The sequence below is a fragment of the Dipodomys merriami genome, unplaced genomic scaffold (genome assembly GCF_024711535.1).
Source record: "Dipodomys merriami isolate MVZ:Mamm:240054 unplaced genomic scaffold, mDipMer1.0.p SCAF_3, whole genome shotgun sequence".
Taxonomy (NCBI): Eukaryota; Metazoa; Chordata; class Mammalia; order Rodentia; family Heteromyidae; genus Dipodomys; species Dipodomys merriami.
In genome coordinates this window covers 13,343,042-13,360,100 of record NW_027204492.1, presented here as the reverse complement: position 1 = coordinate 13,360,100, position 17,059 = coordinate 13,343,042, and the positions used below count along the sequence as shown (strand labels likewise).

General features: G+C 40.8%; 1 long non-coding RNA gene across 3 annotated transcripts in view; it reads left to right on the top strand.

The window, feature by feature from the left end:
• The window catches only part of LOC138839330 (uncharacterized), an 84,851-nt gene that overhangs the window by 36,219 nt on the left and 31,573 nt on the right, over positions 1 to 17,059 (top strand). For all 3 annotated transcript variants that reach the window (XR_011375944.1, XR_011375943.1, XR_011375945.1), the window contains one exon: positions 15,117 to 15,197. This is a non-coding gene — a long non-coding RNA (uncharacterized lncRNA). The remainder of the gene's footprint in view (positions 1 to 15,116; positions 15,198 to 17,059) is intronic.

Here is a 17,059-nt window from a genome sequence, read left to right as displayed (position 1 = left end):
GTTTTTATGACAAATATTTATTGGATGTATTTTATTTTATTTTATTTTATTGTCGGTCGAGGGCCTGAGCTCTGGGCCTGGGCACTGTCCCTCAGCTCTTCAACTGTAGACTAGCGCTCTACCACTTGAGCCTCAGCCCCACTTCTGGCTTTTTCTGCTTATGTGGTGCTGAGGAATCCAACCCAGGGCTTCATGCATGCAAGGCAAGCACTCTACCACTGAGCCACCTTCCCAGCCCCTATTGGATGCATTTTAAATTAAGTACTTATTATGTACTTATTGAGTACTTGTGCATTATGAATGTGGAATCCCTGTTATGAATGATTTGAATGCCAGTCTAAGGTGCTTTCATTCAGAATAATTATATTTTAAGGGACTATTTTTTTTTTTGCCAGTCCTGGGGTTTGAACTCAGGGCCTGGGAACTGTCCCTGAGCTTATTTTGTACAAGGCTAATGCTCTATCACTTGACCCACAGAGCCACTTCCAGCTTCTTCTATTTATGTGGTACTGAGGAATCGAACCCAGGGCCTCATGCATGCGAGGCAAGCACTCTACCACTGAACCACCTTTCCAGCCCTCCATTGCTTCTTTTTTTTTTTTTTTTGGGTCCGGTTGTGGGGCCTGAACTCTGGGCCTGAGTGCTGTCCCTCAGCTCTTCAGCTCAAGGCTAGCACTCTACCACTTGAGCCATAGCGCCACTTCCGGCTTTTTTCATTTTGTATATATGGTGGTGAGGAATCGAACCCAGGGCCTCAGGCATGCAAGGCAAGCGCTCTACCACTGAGCCATCTTCCCAGCCCCCTCCATTGCTTCTTGATCAGTCATCCCTTACCTCATTCTCCTCCACCATGTATGTTCATGTCCCCCCAGACTCATTTCTCATTTCCTTCGTCATACATGTATGTAGATTATTATGGTTGTATTTGTAATAATGTTTTATAACTCTTACTAGTTCATCATAATAATAATCATAATGAATATATTGGTACATATTACTTCACAAATATCAATATAACCCCCTAACTATAATATCAAGGAGAAATAAAAGTATCTTTTATTGAAATGATGTGCACTTTTTTGTTGCTGGGGCCTGAACACAAGGCATTTTCATGCCTCCAATATATAGTGAAGTATATATTTCTGTCATTGCCTGGTGCTTATACCTATGTGTGTTATTGTCATACATGAGTGTAACAACAGACAAATAATATTGAGTATTGGTAGCTCAAATACCACACTTGCCCAAACAATACCATGATTTCTTGAAATGTCAATTAATTTTGGTCAAGTTCTAAAATAAAAATAGTGCCATTTTCTTTAGATTTAGGCAGAGATGGTGACAGGAAATAGCACTGCATATGAAAATCATGTAAAAATACTTTATAAAATGGAGTTAGACTCAAGGACTAGGTAATCATAAATAATTTTTCACCTAGATGAATGTTGGTTGGAACATTTGAAAGATGTGTGGGACACAGGGCTCCATAGTGTGCGGTTCCCTGTGCCCTGTAGGCCATCTATCCTTTGGTCTTTAATACCAGTAGCAGAGCATACATTTTCATTTTGCCCTCTAGGGGGTGCTGCTCTCCCTGCTGAGATCCACTGTACTAGAAGATCATGTTGCCTACCAGCTTGATTCTTTTAAATCCTTCCATGAATTTTTATTGAACCAGACCTATCTCATGTTATTATGCTACAGATTAAGAAGTTTACTCTTTGTTTTTTTCCTTTGTTGCTGTCTCTCCAATATTACCAACAGTGAAGAGCTTTTAATAGGGATTTTATTGTTTTTTTTAAAATTAATTTACTTTATTGTTGTTATAGAGGTGATGATGTACAGAGGGATTACAATTACATGAGTCAGGTAATGAGTACTTTTCCTTTTGTACAGTGTCTTCTGTTCCCTCATTCTCTCCCACTCCCTCCCTCCCATCTCCACCCACAAGTTGTATAGTTCATGCTCATCAGTGTCCAGTGAGCTCCAGTACTACACCTTTTCACCCTTTTTCCTTTGAGTTCTGTGTCCTCTCCCCACCCTCCTGAAGATATCCACATGAATACACACCATATATGAGGTAACGAAGACAGAATGATCAAAAACTAAAAACTAAAAAAAATCATTTCCATATCTTGGGGTTCATTTCAGTATATATATTATTTTATATAAATATGAAGAGGCACTTGGGCATTGTGCCTTTGTGTTTTCGCTCCTAAGAGTATCCTCTTTTGGTCTCACTGAGGGTGAGGATTTTATGAAAGATGTTGAGAATTTAACATGTAAGCATAGGGATAATTCATAATTTAAAACACATTAAAAATGGGTAGTTTGAAGCCAGCCCAAGCAGGAAAGTCCAAGAGACTCCTTCCTTTAATTATCAAAAAGGCACAAGGAGGTGTGGCTCAGGTGGTAGAATGCCAGGTTTGAGCAAAAAGGCTAAGGGATGGGTCTTGAGTTCAAGCCCCAGTACCTGTACAAAAAGAAATAGGTTCTATCACTGCGCTATCTTTTCGCATTTGTCATTTTGTTCTTCAGTGTGCCCCAGGATTTTAAATAATTTATTTTCTTAGGTAAAACAATATGTATTATAACCTGTTATTTCCAGCAGATGGCAATGTTTGGTGCAAAAATGACAGCTTAACAACTGCAGATTGTCTGGGCTTTCTTTATATTTAAAACTCAAACTTGGTAGTGTATATTGAAATTATTTCTCTTCTATAAAAATTTAATTGAGGGGCTGGGAAGGTGGCTCAGTGGTAGAGTGCTTGCCTTGCATGCACGAGGCCCTGGGTTCGATTCCTCAGCACCACATAAGTAGAAAAAGCTGGAATTGGCACTTGTGGCTCAAGTGGTAGAATGCTAACCTTAAGCTGAAGAGCTGAGGGACAGCGCCCAGGCCCAAAGTTCAGGCCCCATGACCGACAAAAAAAAAAAAAAAAAGACTTTAAAATAGAGTTCATTCACTTAATGCTGGTGAAGAGATGCATGTACTTCAAGTTTTGAGAAATGCAGACATTTATTTTTTCCAATCCTGGGACTTGTACTCAGGGCCTGAGCGCTGTCCCTGAGCTCCTTTTGCTCATTGCTAGCGCTCTACCACTTGAGCCACAGCTCTACCTTCAGCCTTTTCTGTAATTAATTGGAGAGAAGCGTCTCACAGACTGTCCTCCCCGGGCTTTGAACCACAATCCTCAGATCTCAAGCTGAGTAGCTAGGATTATTATTATTATTATTATTATTATTATTATTATTATTATTATTATTATTATCTCCAACTAATTATAGAAAAAGCCAGAAGTGGTACTGTAGCTCAATTGGTAGCATGCTAGCCTTGAGCAAAAGGACTTCAGGAACAACACCTAGTCCCAGAGTTCAAGGCCCAGGACTAGCAAAATAATAATAACTTAATAATAATAATAATAATATTAGTCACTATAAATGATCTTGGATAACATTTTGTTTTTTCTTCTTCCTGTTTTTCTCCTCCTTCTTCTTCTTCCTCCTCCTCCTCTTCTTCCTCCTCCTTCTTTTTGCTGGTCCTGGGGCTTGAACTCTGGGCCTGGGTGCTTTCCATGAGCTTCTTTTGCTTAAAGTGAGCACTCTACCACTTGAGCCATAGTACCACTTTAGCCTTTTTGAGTAGTTTATTGGAGATAAGAGTCTCATGGAGTTTCCTGCCCAGGCTGGCTTCAAACCATGATCCTCAAATCTCAGCTTCTTCAGTAGCTAGGATGACAGGCATGAGACACTGGCAGCTGGCCTGTTTTTCCTTCTTTGTAGTTAGTTTTCTGTTTCTGTTACCTCCTCCACCATCCTACTCAAAGAAGTAAAAAGAAAACATATTTGACATAGACTAATATTTCTACTAAAGGGAAAGGAACCTGAGCTGTCCAGTGTGCTGTGTCTGCATGCAAAGAATATTGGAGTGAGGACTAGGGCGGATATAATCGGAAGTGGCACTAGGCAACAGACGCAAAACAGAAATGGAATTTTCTGTCAGTGCAGGTGGTCTCACCAAATTCAAGAGGAAGGGAAAACAGTAGCTAGCTGGGGTAGGAGTGTCACAAAGCACTGTGAATAAAGATAGTGAAAACGGAGAGGAATCTACATGGCAACCTGATGACTTTATTTTTTTTGGGGGGGGGGTCTGGTTGTGGGACCTGAACTCTGGGCCTGGGCACTGTCCCTCAGCTCTTCAGCTCAAGGCTAGCACTCTACCACTTGAGCCACAGCGCCACTTCCGGCTTTTTTCTGCTTATGTGGTGCTGAGGAATCGGACCCAGGGTCTCAGGCATGCAAGGCAAGCACTCTACCACTGAGCCACCTTCCCAGCCCACAGAGGAACTTCTCTATGAGTAAAACTGCATGTATTTGATTCAATAAATATTTCAATATATTTGTACTTATAGTACCTTGACTATAATACATTTTCAGTACCTCGTAGGAGGGAGTGTTATAGTCTACCAAGTTAGAAAGTACAGAATTGTGTAGACTTTATTTTTGTCCGTCATAGAGCTTGAACTCTGGGCCTGGACACTGTCCCTGAGCTTTTCAGCTCAAGGTGAGTGCTCTACTTCTTGAGCCACAGCGCCACTTCTGGTTAATTGGAGATATGAGTCTCATGGACTTTCCTGCCTGGCCTGGCTTTGAACCATGATCCTTAGATCTGAGTCTCCTGAGTAGCTAGGATTACAGGTGTGAGCCACCAGTGTCCCACTTGTGTAGACTTTTTAAAAAAGCACAATTAATATTAATTTTGCAAATTTTTTATTGTGATTGAGTACATAATTTCACAGTATTGTGGGATAGTGATGCTTAGTTAAAGTCACAAACACTTTCTAACCTTCATGGGGCAAATTGCCTATCGTGGTTTATAAAGTTTATGAGTTCTATGGGCTTTGACAATACAGTTATTTCTTCCATATCAGGTGATACGTATATTTCTTTCCTTTTGCTTAGTGTCAGCTGTTCCCTCTTTCCCACTCATTCCCTCCCTCCCATCATTGCCATTGAGTTTCTTAGTTTGTTTGTTTTTTTTTTTTTGTTTTGTTTTGTTTTTCTCAGGGCTGAGGACTGAACCCAGGGCCTTGCGGCGGGTGCCTTTCCGCTGGGCGAAACCCCCAGCCCCAGCTTAGTTCGTTTTGATCAATGTCCAGTGAAGCTGATGGGTCCCGTTGTTGTATGTTTTCCTGTTTCCCTCTAGTTCTGTGTCCTTCTAGTTTCCCTCCAGTGTGCACATATATGCCATATAAGTGATCAGCAGCATGGGGTCATTTAGTAATGATTCGACCAGATGAGTGGAGGTCCTTTGTTTCTTGAGTCTTACTTACTTTGTTGTATTACCTTACATTTTGGATTTATCATCCACTTATTAGGGAGACCACGTGCTGCTTGTCTCTTTGCTCTTGGCTTACCTCACTCAACATGATTTTTTCTAGTTCCATCCATTTCCCTGTGAATGCTATTATTTTGTCCTTTCTGATGGTAAAAAGCACAATTAATATTATTATTATTATTATTTTTTGGTCAGTCGTGGGGCTTGGGCACTGTCCCTGTGCTCTTCAGCTCAAGCGGAGTGCTCTACCATTTGAGCCACAGTGCCACTTCCGGATTTCTAGTGGTTTATTTGAGATAAGAGTCTCATGGACTTTCCTTGCCCAGGCTGGCTTTGAATTGTGATCCTCAGATCTCAGCCTCCTGAGTAGCTAGGATTACAGGCATGAGCCACTGGTGCCTGGCTTAATATTATTTTTATATATTCAGTATGTGTTTAGTAGCTTAAGTAGTTAAAATAAGTTAACTTATTTCAAGCCTATGGCTTGAACTAGGGCCTGGGCACTGTACCTGAGCTTTTTTCTCAAGGCTAGTGCTCTATACTTGAGCCACAGCTCCTCTTCTGGTTTTCTGATGGCTCATTGGAGATGAGTCTCATGGACTTTCCTGTCTGGGCTAACTTCAAACAATAATCCTCAGATCTCAGCCTCCTGAGTAGCTAGAATTATAGCTATTATTTAAATTTATTTATTTTTATTATTATTCAATAGTTGTACAAAAGGGTTTCAATTTACCATTTCAGTTTGTGAGTAGAGTGCACAAATAAAATTATCACAAAATTGTATTTGATTGACTCTGGTTATATTTTATATGTATTTCTGAATTCTCAATAATACTATTATTTTAAATTTTGTTGGATTTAAAGTATGTGATAAATATTCCAAATATTTCAAAATAGTTTCATTTAGGTTATACCATTTATACCACTCATGATATTTGCATATTGGTGAATTTTAAATTTTTGTAAAATTGGTTGAGTTCCCTATGGAGGTTAAGTCATGTTGCTTTCTTCCTGGAAAAGCTAACAAATTATGTTCATGTAATTAACATAGTCCCTCCAATGCAAAACTTAGAGTAACAGAGTGACTCATGCATATGGCAGGATCACATAGGCTCGAGAGACCTGCTAAATCTATGAGCCATTAGTTTCCTATTAGTCTATCTTGAGAGGAAAATTCCATTTTGTGTAACTTTCAAAGGTCTTATAACTTTCTTTCACAGTACTTTGAATGGCTATGAAAGAATTTCTCATGGGCAAAAGATGCCCAAGAATTTGGTTGGAAGTTGTTTCATAGGAATGTATTAAGGTCCCCAATAGGAGGAACTATAGCTGTCAGTCTTCCTGTGTCAAGGGACATATGTTTTTTTTTTTTTAAATTATTGTAAACATAATGTATAGAGGGGTTATAGTTACACTAGTAAGGTAGTGAGTACATTTCTTGTTGAACAGTTTTACCCTCTCCCTCATTTTCTCCCACTTGCCCTCCCCTCTCCGTTCACCCCAGTTGTAAAGTTCATTTACAACATGGTGTCTAGTGAGTCACTGTTGCATTGGGCATATGTTTTGATGGTGGTATTATTTTTAATTTTATGAGAAGGCTCATAAAATCAACATTTGTAGTGAACTGTTGATATGTGTTAAACTTTGATTCATATGTGCAAAGGGCCTTTGAACAATGCATCCTCACATTTGAAGAAATTTGTGGTTTGTAATACGTTTCTGCTTTCTTAAAGATGTATTTTTAAATTTTTTTTTGTCTTTTATTATTTATTTATTTATTTTGGGGGGGTCCGGTCATGGGGCCTGAACTCTGGGCCTGGGTGCTGTCCCTCAGCTCTTCAGCTCAAGGCTAGCGCTCTACCACTTGAGCCACAGCACCACTTCCAGCTTTTTTCTTTTTGCTTATGTGGTGCTGAGGAATCGAACCCAGGGCCTCATGCATGCAAGGCAAGCGCTCTACCACTGAGCCACCTTCCCAGCCCCTATTTTTTTTTTTTTTTGGTTGGTTGTGGGGCCTGAACTCTGGGCCTGGGCACTGTCCCTCAGCTCTTTAGCTGAAGGATAGTGTACTACCACTTGAAACACAGCACCACTTCTGGCTTTTTCTGTTTATGTGGGGCTGAGGAATCGAACCCAGAGCCTCATGCATGTGAAACAAGCACTCTACCACTGAGCCACCTTCCCATCCCCAAAGATGTCTCTTAGTATGGTGTCTCTATCAAGGACCTGTTATAGCTGCTTCAGTTCTAAATAATGTGTTGAAGATTCTGACATATTTCTTTTTATTTATTTATTTTTTTAATTTTATTTTCTTGTAAAGATGCTGTACAGAGGGGTTACAATTACATGAATAAGGTAATGAGTACATTTCTTTTTTATTTTTTTGGTCAGTTGTGGGGCTTGAACTCTGGGCCTGGGCACTGTCCCTGAGCTCTTCAGCTCAAGGCCAGCGCTCTACCCCTTGAGCGCTGGTTTTTTGAGTGGTTTATTGGAGATAAGAATCTCTCGTACTTTCCTGCCCGGGCTGGCTTTGAACCTATATCCTCAGATCTCAGCCCCCTGAGTAGCTAGAATTACAGGCATGAGCCACCGGTGCCTGGCTAATGAGGACATTTCTTGTCGAGTATTGTTATCCCCCTCCTTTGTATTTTCTCCGACATATTTCTTTCTTTTTTTTTTTTGGGGGGTCCGGTCGTGGGGCCTGAACTCTGGGTCTGGGCACTGTCCCTCAGCTCTTCAGCTCAAGGCTAGCACTCCACCACTTGCGCCACAGCGCCACTTCCGGCTTTTTTCTTTTTGCTTATGTGGTGTTGAGGAATCGAACCCAGGGCCTCATGCATGCAAGGCAAGCGCTTTACCACTGAGCCACCTTCCCAGCCCCCCCCCCCCCGACATATTTCTTACTTTGTATAATAAATACACTTGAAAATCAGCTTGTGAGTTATTTTAAGTAAGCTAAGGGAATTCATAGCAAAAAGAAAAACCAACTAGAATTTTGAAGTGTTAGGGAAAGCCTAAGTGTTTACCTTTTTTTTTTCTTTTTTTTTTAAATTTAATTTTTTTTTATTTGTGAACATACTGTACAGAGGGGTTACAATTACATGGGCAAGATAATGCGTACATTTCTTACCAAGCATTGCAGCCTCCTCCTTTGTTTACCCTTCACATCCCTTCCCAGCCTCCCCCCTCCCCCCCAATCCCAATTCTTCTCCTTCCCCCTCCTTCCCCCCCCCCCCCCACCGACATTGTAAAGCTCGTACTGCATCTGTGACCTGGCATCCTTAGTAGCCTCACAATGGCTGTTGGATCCTAGCTACCTCCATTTACAGACTAAAAATGGAACATGTCACTTGCTGATAGTCAGAGCAATGGTTTTTGTAAACACAATTTATATGAAAATGGCATATTAGGTGTTACAGATGTCAATGATAATTTCAAAATTCAACTTCCCATGCTATTTTTCTCTGAAACAAAATTTTACTTTGAATTATTAACATCGTTTTTTTTGTTGTTGTTGTTGTTGGTTGTGGGGCCTGCACTCTGGGCTTGGGTGCTGTCCCTCAGCTCAAGGCTAGCACTCTATCACTTGAGCCACAGCACCATTTCCGGCTTTTTCTGCTTATGTGGTGCTGAGGAATTGAAAAGGGCCTCATGCATGCAAGGCAAGCACTCTACCACTGAGCCACCTTCCCAGCCCCTTTAACATCTTATATTCCTCATTCAAATGTAAAAACACAGAAGGAAATTTTTGTGGGAAAAATGATTTACTGCTTTTGGAGTAACTACTGGAGAAGAGCGGGGTAGAGATAGTTGGATTATTTTTGCCTTCCTGAAATTAAGGACTAATTCAACTTGAAAACTTCATTTACTTGGAATTGAAAAATGAAATATTTTCAGTTAGGAAAAATAAAAAGCTTAAGCTGGGTATCAGTGGTTCAATCCTATAATCCTACCTACTCAGGAGGCTGAGATCTGAGGATCATGGTTCAAAGAAAGACCGGGCAGGAAAGTCCATGAAACTCTTATCTCCAATAAAGCACTAGAAAACCAGAAAGGGTGCTGTGGCTCAAGCGGTAGAGCACTTGCCTTGAGCTGAAGAGCTGAGGGACAGTGCCCAGGCCCAAAGTTCAAGCCCCACAACTGACAAAAAAAAAAGGGGGCTGGGAAGGTGGCTTAGTGGTAGAGCGCTTGCTTTGCATGCATGAGGCCCTGGGTTCGATTCCTCAGCACCACATAAGCAAAAAGAAAAAAGCCGGAAGTGGCACTGTGGCTCAAGTGGTAAAGTGCTAGCCTGGAGCTGAAGAGCTGAGGGACAGAGCCCAGGCCTAGAGTTCAGGCCCCACGACCGGACCAAAAAAAAAAAAAAAGAAAAAGAAAAAAAATCTTGCTATGAGGTTGTAATTCATGCCTGTAATCCTAGCTACTCAGGAGGCTGAGATCTGAGGATCAAGATTGAATGCCACCACTGGCAGGAAAGTCTGTGAGACTCTTTTTTTTTTTCCTGTAGGTCATGGGTCTTGAACTCAGGGCCTAGGTGTTGTCCCTCAGCTCTTCAGCTCAAGGCTAGTGCTCTACCACTTGAGCCACAGTGCCACTTCGGGTGTTCTGGAGGTTAATGGAGATAAGAGTCTCACGGACTTTCCTGCCTGGTCTTTCTTTGAACCATGATCCTCAGATCTCAGCCTCCTGAATAGCTAGGATGACAGGCGTGAGCCACCGACGCCTGGTTATGAGACTTTTATCTCCAATTAACTAGCAAAGAGATGGAAGTGGAGCTGTGGCTCAAGTGGTAGAGTGGTAGCCTTGAGTGCAAAAGCTAAGGGACAGCACCCAGGCCCTGACTTCAAGCCCCAGGATTGGCACCAACAATGAAAAAACAATAAATTCTCAAGGAAGTAACTTTATAAATAGCATTTGTATGCAGCATCATTTATGCACTCTCATTAGAAAATTTCTTCATGTGTCGAGTCGCATAATAAGTCTTAATGAGGCTGTGCTTAATTTCTTAGAAAGTCCTGTGTACCTCGGGACTATTGTTATCACTGGTTCACGGGTTTCTTATTTCTTTTCTCTGCTTTAAATGCTGGCTTGCCTTCCTTTTGTTTTCTCTACCAATGGGAAGTTCTGGAATGACCTTTGCTTTTGTGCTGTGACTTCTTGGGAGCCTCTGCCAGCTAACAAGTACATGAGGAAACATTGCTTTCAGTATCCCACACGTTGGTGTCATAAATATAGAAATTAGAAGGCTATAAAGTAAAAAATGAAAACAAACCGACAAACACATAAATTGCATGTGGGAATTTGAACCAGCATCTCAAAATGTAATTTTTGCCCTGGTTACTCTAAAGTACTTACAAAATAGACTAAATCAAGTTGCTGCAGTAACTATTCCCCTCCCCCACCCTTCCCCTTTTAAAATAATTCTTCAGCATTTTGTAGTGTAAAGTGGATGACATATTTTCTGCTGACAGACAGTATTTTTTGTCATGTCTCAGGTTGGTAGCTCAAGTTCTCTTTTATCTGGATAATTCTACTCTCCCTTAGACTTCATCCTAGAAACAACCATTGCAAATTGTAATGGGGAGGGGACACAGGGAAAGAGAGAACAACAAGAGGGGGTTGTTCTGATTAAAATACAACATATGCAATACCATGATGAAATCCCTGGGTACAGTTAATACTCCCTTAAAAATTAATAATGGGAAAGTAAGAGAGGCTCTCTTGTGGGGTGATACCAGGGGGAATAGGAGGGCCAATGGAGAAGGTGAAGGAGGGGTCAATAAGTCCTTGATAAGCATGTATGAACCTAGAAAAACAAAGCCTGTTGGAATTGTTTCAAGGGGGGGAGGGGCTGAGTGAGTGAGGGAAGGGGGTGAGGTTGAGGGGAGTGCATTGTATACGTGTATGGAATTTTCAGAATGAAATCCTCCTTGGTCAGTAACTGTGCTAATAAAGAATCTTTTCGAAAGAGCAGAAAGGAGTTGGAAGAGCAGCGTTTTCTGTAGCTGCACTGTTCCCTGGTGGTTGTACCTGCATTCTTTACATCTTTTCATCCATCTTAATCTCTAGTTCAAAGCCATGGCAATGATGCTGTGTGATTCTGTTTTGCTCTTTGGTTATGGAGCAGAGTTTGTCAGCCCTCATGCCAGTTATACATCTTGCATTCTGTATCATGATTTGCGCATGCCATTTTGTTCTCCCATTGCAGTCTTCTATATCAACTTCTTTCCTCTCTACCCCCTCTCCTGTAGCATCATTAGTGACTGCAGTTACAAGGTCAGTCATGGATCTGTGTGGAGTGTGGCTGTTGCTAGACAGTGGCTGTGATTGCAGCTTCTCCAGTCCCTTAATTATACAGAATTTTTGAGCAAATCCAGGAACAGCTTGTTCAAGGTCATATGTGAAATCAGTGACAAGGTCAAGGTATATAGAAATGTCTTCTTTCCCCTGCATCCCATATCATCCTAGTCTGCAAATACTTCACTGTTCAGGAGTTAAATGGCTTAGGGTCTTACCTCCACATTCCTTGATTTGTTTCTCTCTCTCTCTTTTGTTTTGTTAGCTCACACTACTATAACCACATGTCATAAACTCAGTGACTTCAAATAACATACATTCATTTTCACACAGTTCTGCAAGCTGGGAAATCTGATCAGGATGCCTTCATGATTATGATCTAGGAGTATTCTGTTCTTGTGTTCTTGACTTGCAAATGGCTGACCCCTCTGTGTACATGTGAGTGTGTGTGTGTGTGTTTGTGTGTGTGTGTGTGAGAGAGAGAGAGAGAGAGTGAGAGAGAGACGGAGAGGAGAAGAAAGATGGAGAGGGGGAGGGGGAGGGAGGGAGGGAGGAAAGAGGGTAGGAGGAAAAGTTGAGGGAGGGGTGGACAGAGGGGGGAGAGAGAGGAGAAGGGAGAGGGAAGGAGAGAAGGAGAAATAGAGAGACAGAGAGAATGGTTCTTCATTGTCTTCTTTTATAAGGGCACTAATCTCATGGGGGCCTCACCCTTACAAACCTGATCTAAACCTAATTAGGTCCCAAAGGCCCACCTCTAAATATCACACTGTGAATTAGGACTTTTAAAACCCATGAATTTGAGGGAACTGCAATCCAGTCTATACCATGTTTTTATTGTTGTTGTTTTGTTTTTGTAGTGAGGGCAGTCTTATTTTGTTTTATTGGAAATAGCAATTGATTATATCTTACTGTTAACTGGTACTTCAATTGTGATTTGAAACATAATTCCCATGTTTTAATGTTCTCTGTGTCACAATAAGGAACGAGATCCTATAGTGAAAGGATTACAGGGCAGAATCACTGACCTAGCCATTATGTACAGATCAGTGACAAAATGAGAGCTGATGCTTTAATCATGCTTTGCACCCACTGTAATGCCACCAGTGATGCAGTTCACTGACATAGTCTGTAAACTGACGATCTTTCATCTATGTGCCTTGCTTCCCCTTAAACTCCAGGGAAAGTGATAAGCTCATTGAGTAAACCGAGCATTACAAGATTGCACATCAGTTTTTGGCTGATTGAAAATAAGCATAATGTACCCTTTTCCCCTTGCCTCTGTGAATAGAGCCATTTGCTTTTTCTATAACTCTTTTTTTCAAAGGAACTAGAATAGTCAGGCATTTCTGAGGTGAATGTTTTAACACATTTATGTAAGAAAGAGATGTCCTTGACAATCTTTCCTATGTGTGTTGCTACATATTCGAGACTTAGATGAATCTGAAAATGGATATATTTGGAAACGAAGTACCATAGTACAAAAGTCTACTGAACTGTGATAGAAGGGGTATCATGTACATACAGCAGTCAACAAACCATCTACAGCTTCCTACTTCTTTTCTTACTCATTTAGCTTCCTTACTGTGGGATTTTGGTTTTATTTTGTACTGTAATTTAAGGCTAGGTACTGTGGATGATAGAAATACAAAATATGCCTGAAACTCTGTCTTCAAATAATTTATAACTCTGGTGGATTGTTGGAGCAAAAGGAAGGAATGATAAGATATGTAAAATAGTAACAATTCTCTTTGGTAGGTAAAGGGTTAAGAGTTACAAGAGAAGTATGTACAAATGATATGGAGGTCCACAGGGAGAAAAAGGCAGTTTCCTGTTTGGGCCACTTAGGAAGGCTTTGTAAAGATAAGCATGCTTAATCCATGGTTCAAAGAAGACCTAGAACTTGACCACTCTGCACTTGATTATATTTCCTTCTTTTTTTCTTTCACAGCTGTTCTCAGTTGCATCTTCTCTCGCTGTGTATCATCTATTTTACCTGTTAATGAAGCCTCCTCCCCTTTTGTTAGTACTAGGGATTGGACTCAGGGCCTCACAAGTGCTCTACCATGTCAGCCACCACTTCTTTTACGTTTAGTTAGTTTTTAGAATTTCTTACTTTTTACTCAGGCTGGCTACAGATGGGATCCTTCTTGCCTTTTCCCCTAAAGTAGCTGGGATTCCAGGCATGTACTATCACACCCAACACACAAACTGAGGTCTTTCTTTTTTCCTGCTCATAAACTTAGACATTTCTTCTTTTTCTTTTCTTTTCTTTTCTTCTTCTTCTTCTTCTTTTTTTTTTTGGTAGGTCGTGGGGCTGAACTGTAGGACTGGGTGATCTCCCTGAACTCTCAAGGCTCAAGGCTAGCACTCTACCACTTGAGCTTTAATGCCACTTCCAGTTTACTGAGTGGTTTATTGGAGATAAGAGTCTTCCGGACTTTCCTGCCCAGGCTGGCTTTGAACCGTGATCCTCAGATCTCAGCCTCCTGAGTAGCTAGAATTACAGGTGTGAGCCACCAGTGCCTGGCTCGTTTCTTATTTTTCTATTCTTTTTTTTTTTTTTTGGGTCCAGTCGTGGGGCCTGAATTCTGGGCCTGGGCGTTGTCCCTCAGCTCTTCAGCTCAAGGCGAGCGCTCTACCACTTGAGCCACAGTGCCACTTCCGGCTTTTTTCTTTTTGCTTATGTGGTGCTGAGGAATCTAACCCAGGGCCTCAGGCATGCAAGGCAAGCGCTCTACCACTGAGCCACCTTCCCAGCCCCGAGCAAATTTTAAATTCACTAACTTTTGTGTAGTAATGAGGCTGGACCCAGGGCCTTGCATATGCTAAGCTATATTCCGAGCCCTTCGCTTTGTATTTTAAGACAGGATCTCATTAAGTTGCCCAGCCTCTGAAACTATTGATTTTTTTTCCTGCCTCAGTCTCTTAAGCAGCTAAGATTGCAATTGTGCCTTTTTTAAGGCATAAATGAAGTGGAAATGTTACAATGATAACCTTCCCTACCCTGTGGAACTAACGTATGCTAATGTTTTAAGTCATAATTAGGCTGAGGATGTAGTGCAATGGTAGAGGGCTTGTCACATGTCCAAGGCCCTGGTTTCATCCTCTAAGCTACCAAAAAAGGGGTGAGTTTGGTGAATAGAAAAATAAGAAATGGGGGCTGGGAAGATGGCTCAGTGGCAGAGCGCTTGCCTTGCATGCATGAGGCCCTGGGTTCGATTCCCCAGCACCACATAAGCAAAAAGAAAAAAAGCTGGAAGTGGTGCTGTGGCTCAAGTGGTAGAGCGCTAGCCTTGAGCTGAAGAGCTGAGGGACAGCGCCCAGGCCCAGAGTTCAGGCCCCACGACTGGACCCAAAAAAAAATTGCTATATAATGATAACGTTGCACTTAACACCCAATGCAAAACATACATAGGATTTAAAAAATAGTATTGAATATGCATATGTGTGTATGTGTACATTAGAATCTATTCTTCTTTTTTAGGTCTGAGACTAGGACTCAAACTTGGTACCTAATGCCTTCGCTCATTGGCTGGTGCACTACCAACTTAGCCATGCCTCCAAGGTTAGTTTTTAAAATTGTTTGTCATTGGAAACTGGTCATCAAACTTGCTATCTGATCCTTCACATTCATTGGCAGGCACCCTACTACCTGAGCCAAGTCTCCAAGTCTAGAAAGCCATTCTTTTTGATGTACACTGTTTTGAGTTTTGACAAGTGCATAATCATGAAACCATTACCACAACAAAGACACAGAAAGATTTCATCTCTCAAACACCCCCTATATCTGTAGTTAACCCCTTCCTACTCTAAAATCTTAACAGCTGTTCATCTGTTTTCTACCTGTAGAGTTTTATCTTCTCTACAGTATCATAGAAGTAAGTCCTTTAGTGACTCATACAGGTTCACTTCAGTCTGGTTTATTTTACTTCATATTGCTGAATAATATTCATTATATGTAGAGAGAGTATGTATGTACATACGTATAATACATATACTTTATATCTAGTATACATATAGTTTATATGTATAGTATATATATCCAATTATATAGTTTATATATACACATACAGTTTGTACATATTCACTAGATTATACACATTTAGATCATTTGTAGATTTTGGTGGTAATGCATAAACAGTGCCATAACACCAGGCTTTTATGTGAATGTGCATTTCTTATATTTCAAAGATGTAACATAGTGCCTTCCTTCCAGTGATTTATGAGAATTCTGATTTATCCATATCCTTGTCAGCACTTGGTATTGTCAGTTTTTCATTTTTATTTCATTCATTCCGATAGGCATGCAGTAGCATTTTACCGTGTTTTGAGTTTGTATTTCTGCAGTGACTGATGATGTTGGTCATGTTTTTGTGTTCTTACGTATTTCTCATCTTTGAAGTGTCTTTTGAAATGTTTTGCTTTTCTTTGGTTAACAAGTTTATTTTTCATTATGTTTTTCTTTTCCAGACAAAGTCTTGCTATATAACCCAGGAAGGTGAATCCTCTTGCCTAGCCTCCCAAGTGCTGGGATTATAGGCCTTCACTACCATACCTGGCTAATTGTCCTTTTCTCCTCTGTCTTCTTTCTCTTCCTCTGTCTTCTTCCTTTTCCTTTCTCCTCCTTTCCCCTCCTCTCTCCTCTCCCTTCTCCTTCTATTTCTTCTTCCTTTGTAGCTTTTCCCTTCCCTTTTCCTCTTCCTGGTGATGCTGGGGATTGAACCTAAAGCCATGTTTATGCCCGAAAAGCACTCTTCCATTAGGCTATATTCCTTTATCTTAGTGCTTGTTGAATTTTAAGAACTATTTATATATTATTCATATAAATCTTTGTTAGTCTTAGGATTCAATATTCTATCTCTGCTTGTCTAAATCTCTTGGCAGTATCTTTTGCAGAGCAACAGATTTTTAACATGAATGAGTCCCATTTATTAATGTTTTCTTTTACAAATGTGCTTTTTGTATTGTACAAATTACATAGATTTGATTTGTGTGTGTGTGTGTGTGTCTGTGTGTGTCTGTGTGTGTCTGTGTACGCGCACACATGTGCACATGTGTGCACTCTCATCCTGGCCCTTGAACTCTGGACCAGGGTACTGTCCCTATGCTTTTGTTCTCAAGGCTAGTGTTCTGCAACCTGAGCCATAGTTCTACTTCCAGTGTTTTGATGGTTAATTGGAGGAGGTAAGAGCCTCACAGACTTTCTTGCCCAGGCTGGTCTCAAATTACTATCCTCAGATCTCAGGTGTGAACTGCCAGCATCTCACTGAATCATTTTTTTTAAATGTGTGGTGCTGGGACTCAAACCCAAGGCTTTGAGTATTCTAGACAAGCATTCTTACCATCATATTTCCTTAGGCTGATTTGTTTTTTCTTGTTGGCTGGCCTTGAATTCCCAGGACTAATTTCAATGCTTTTTATTACTAA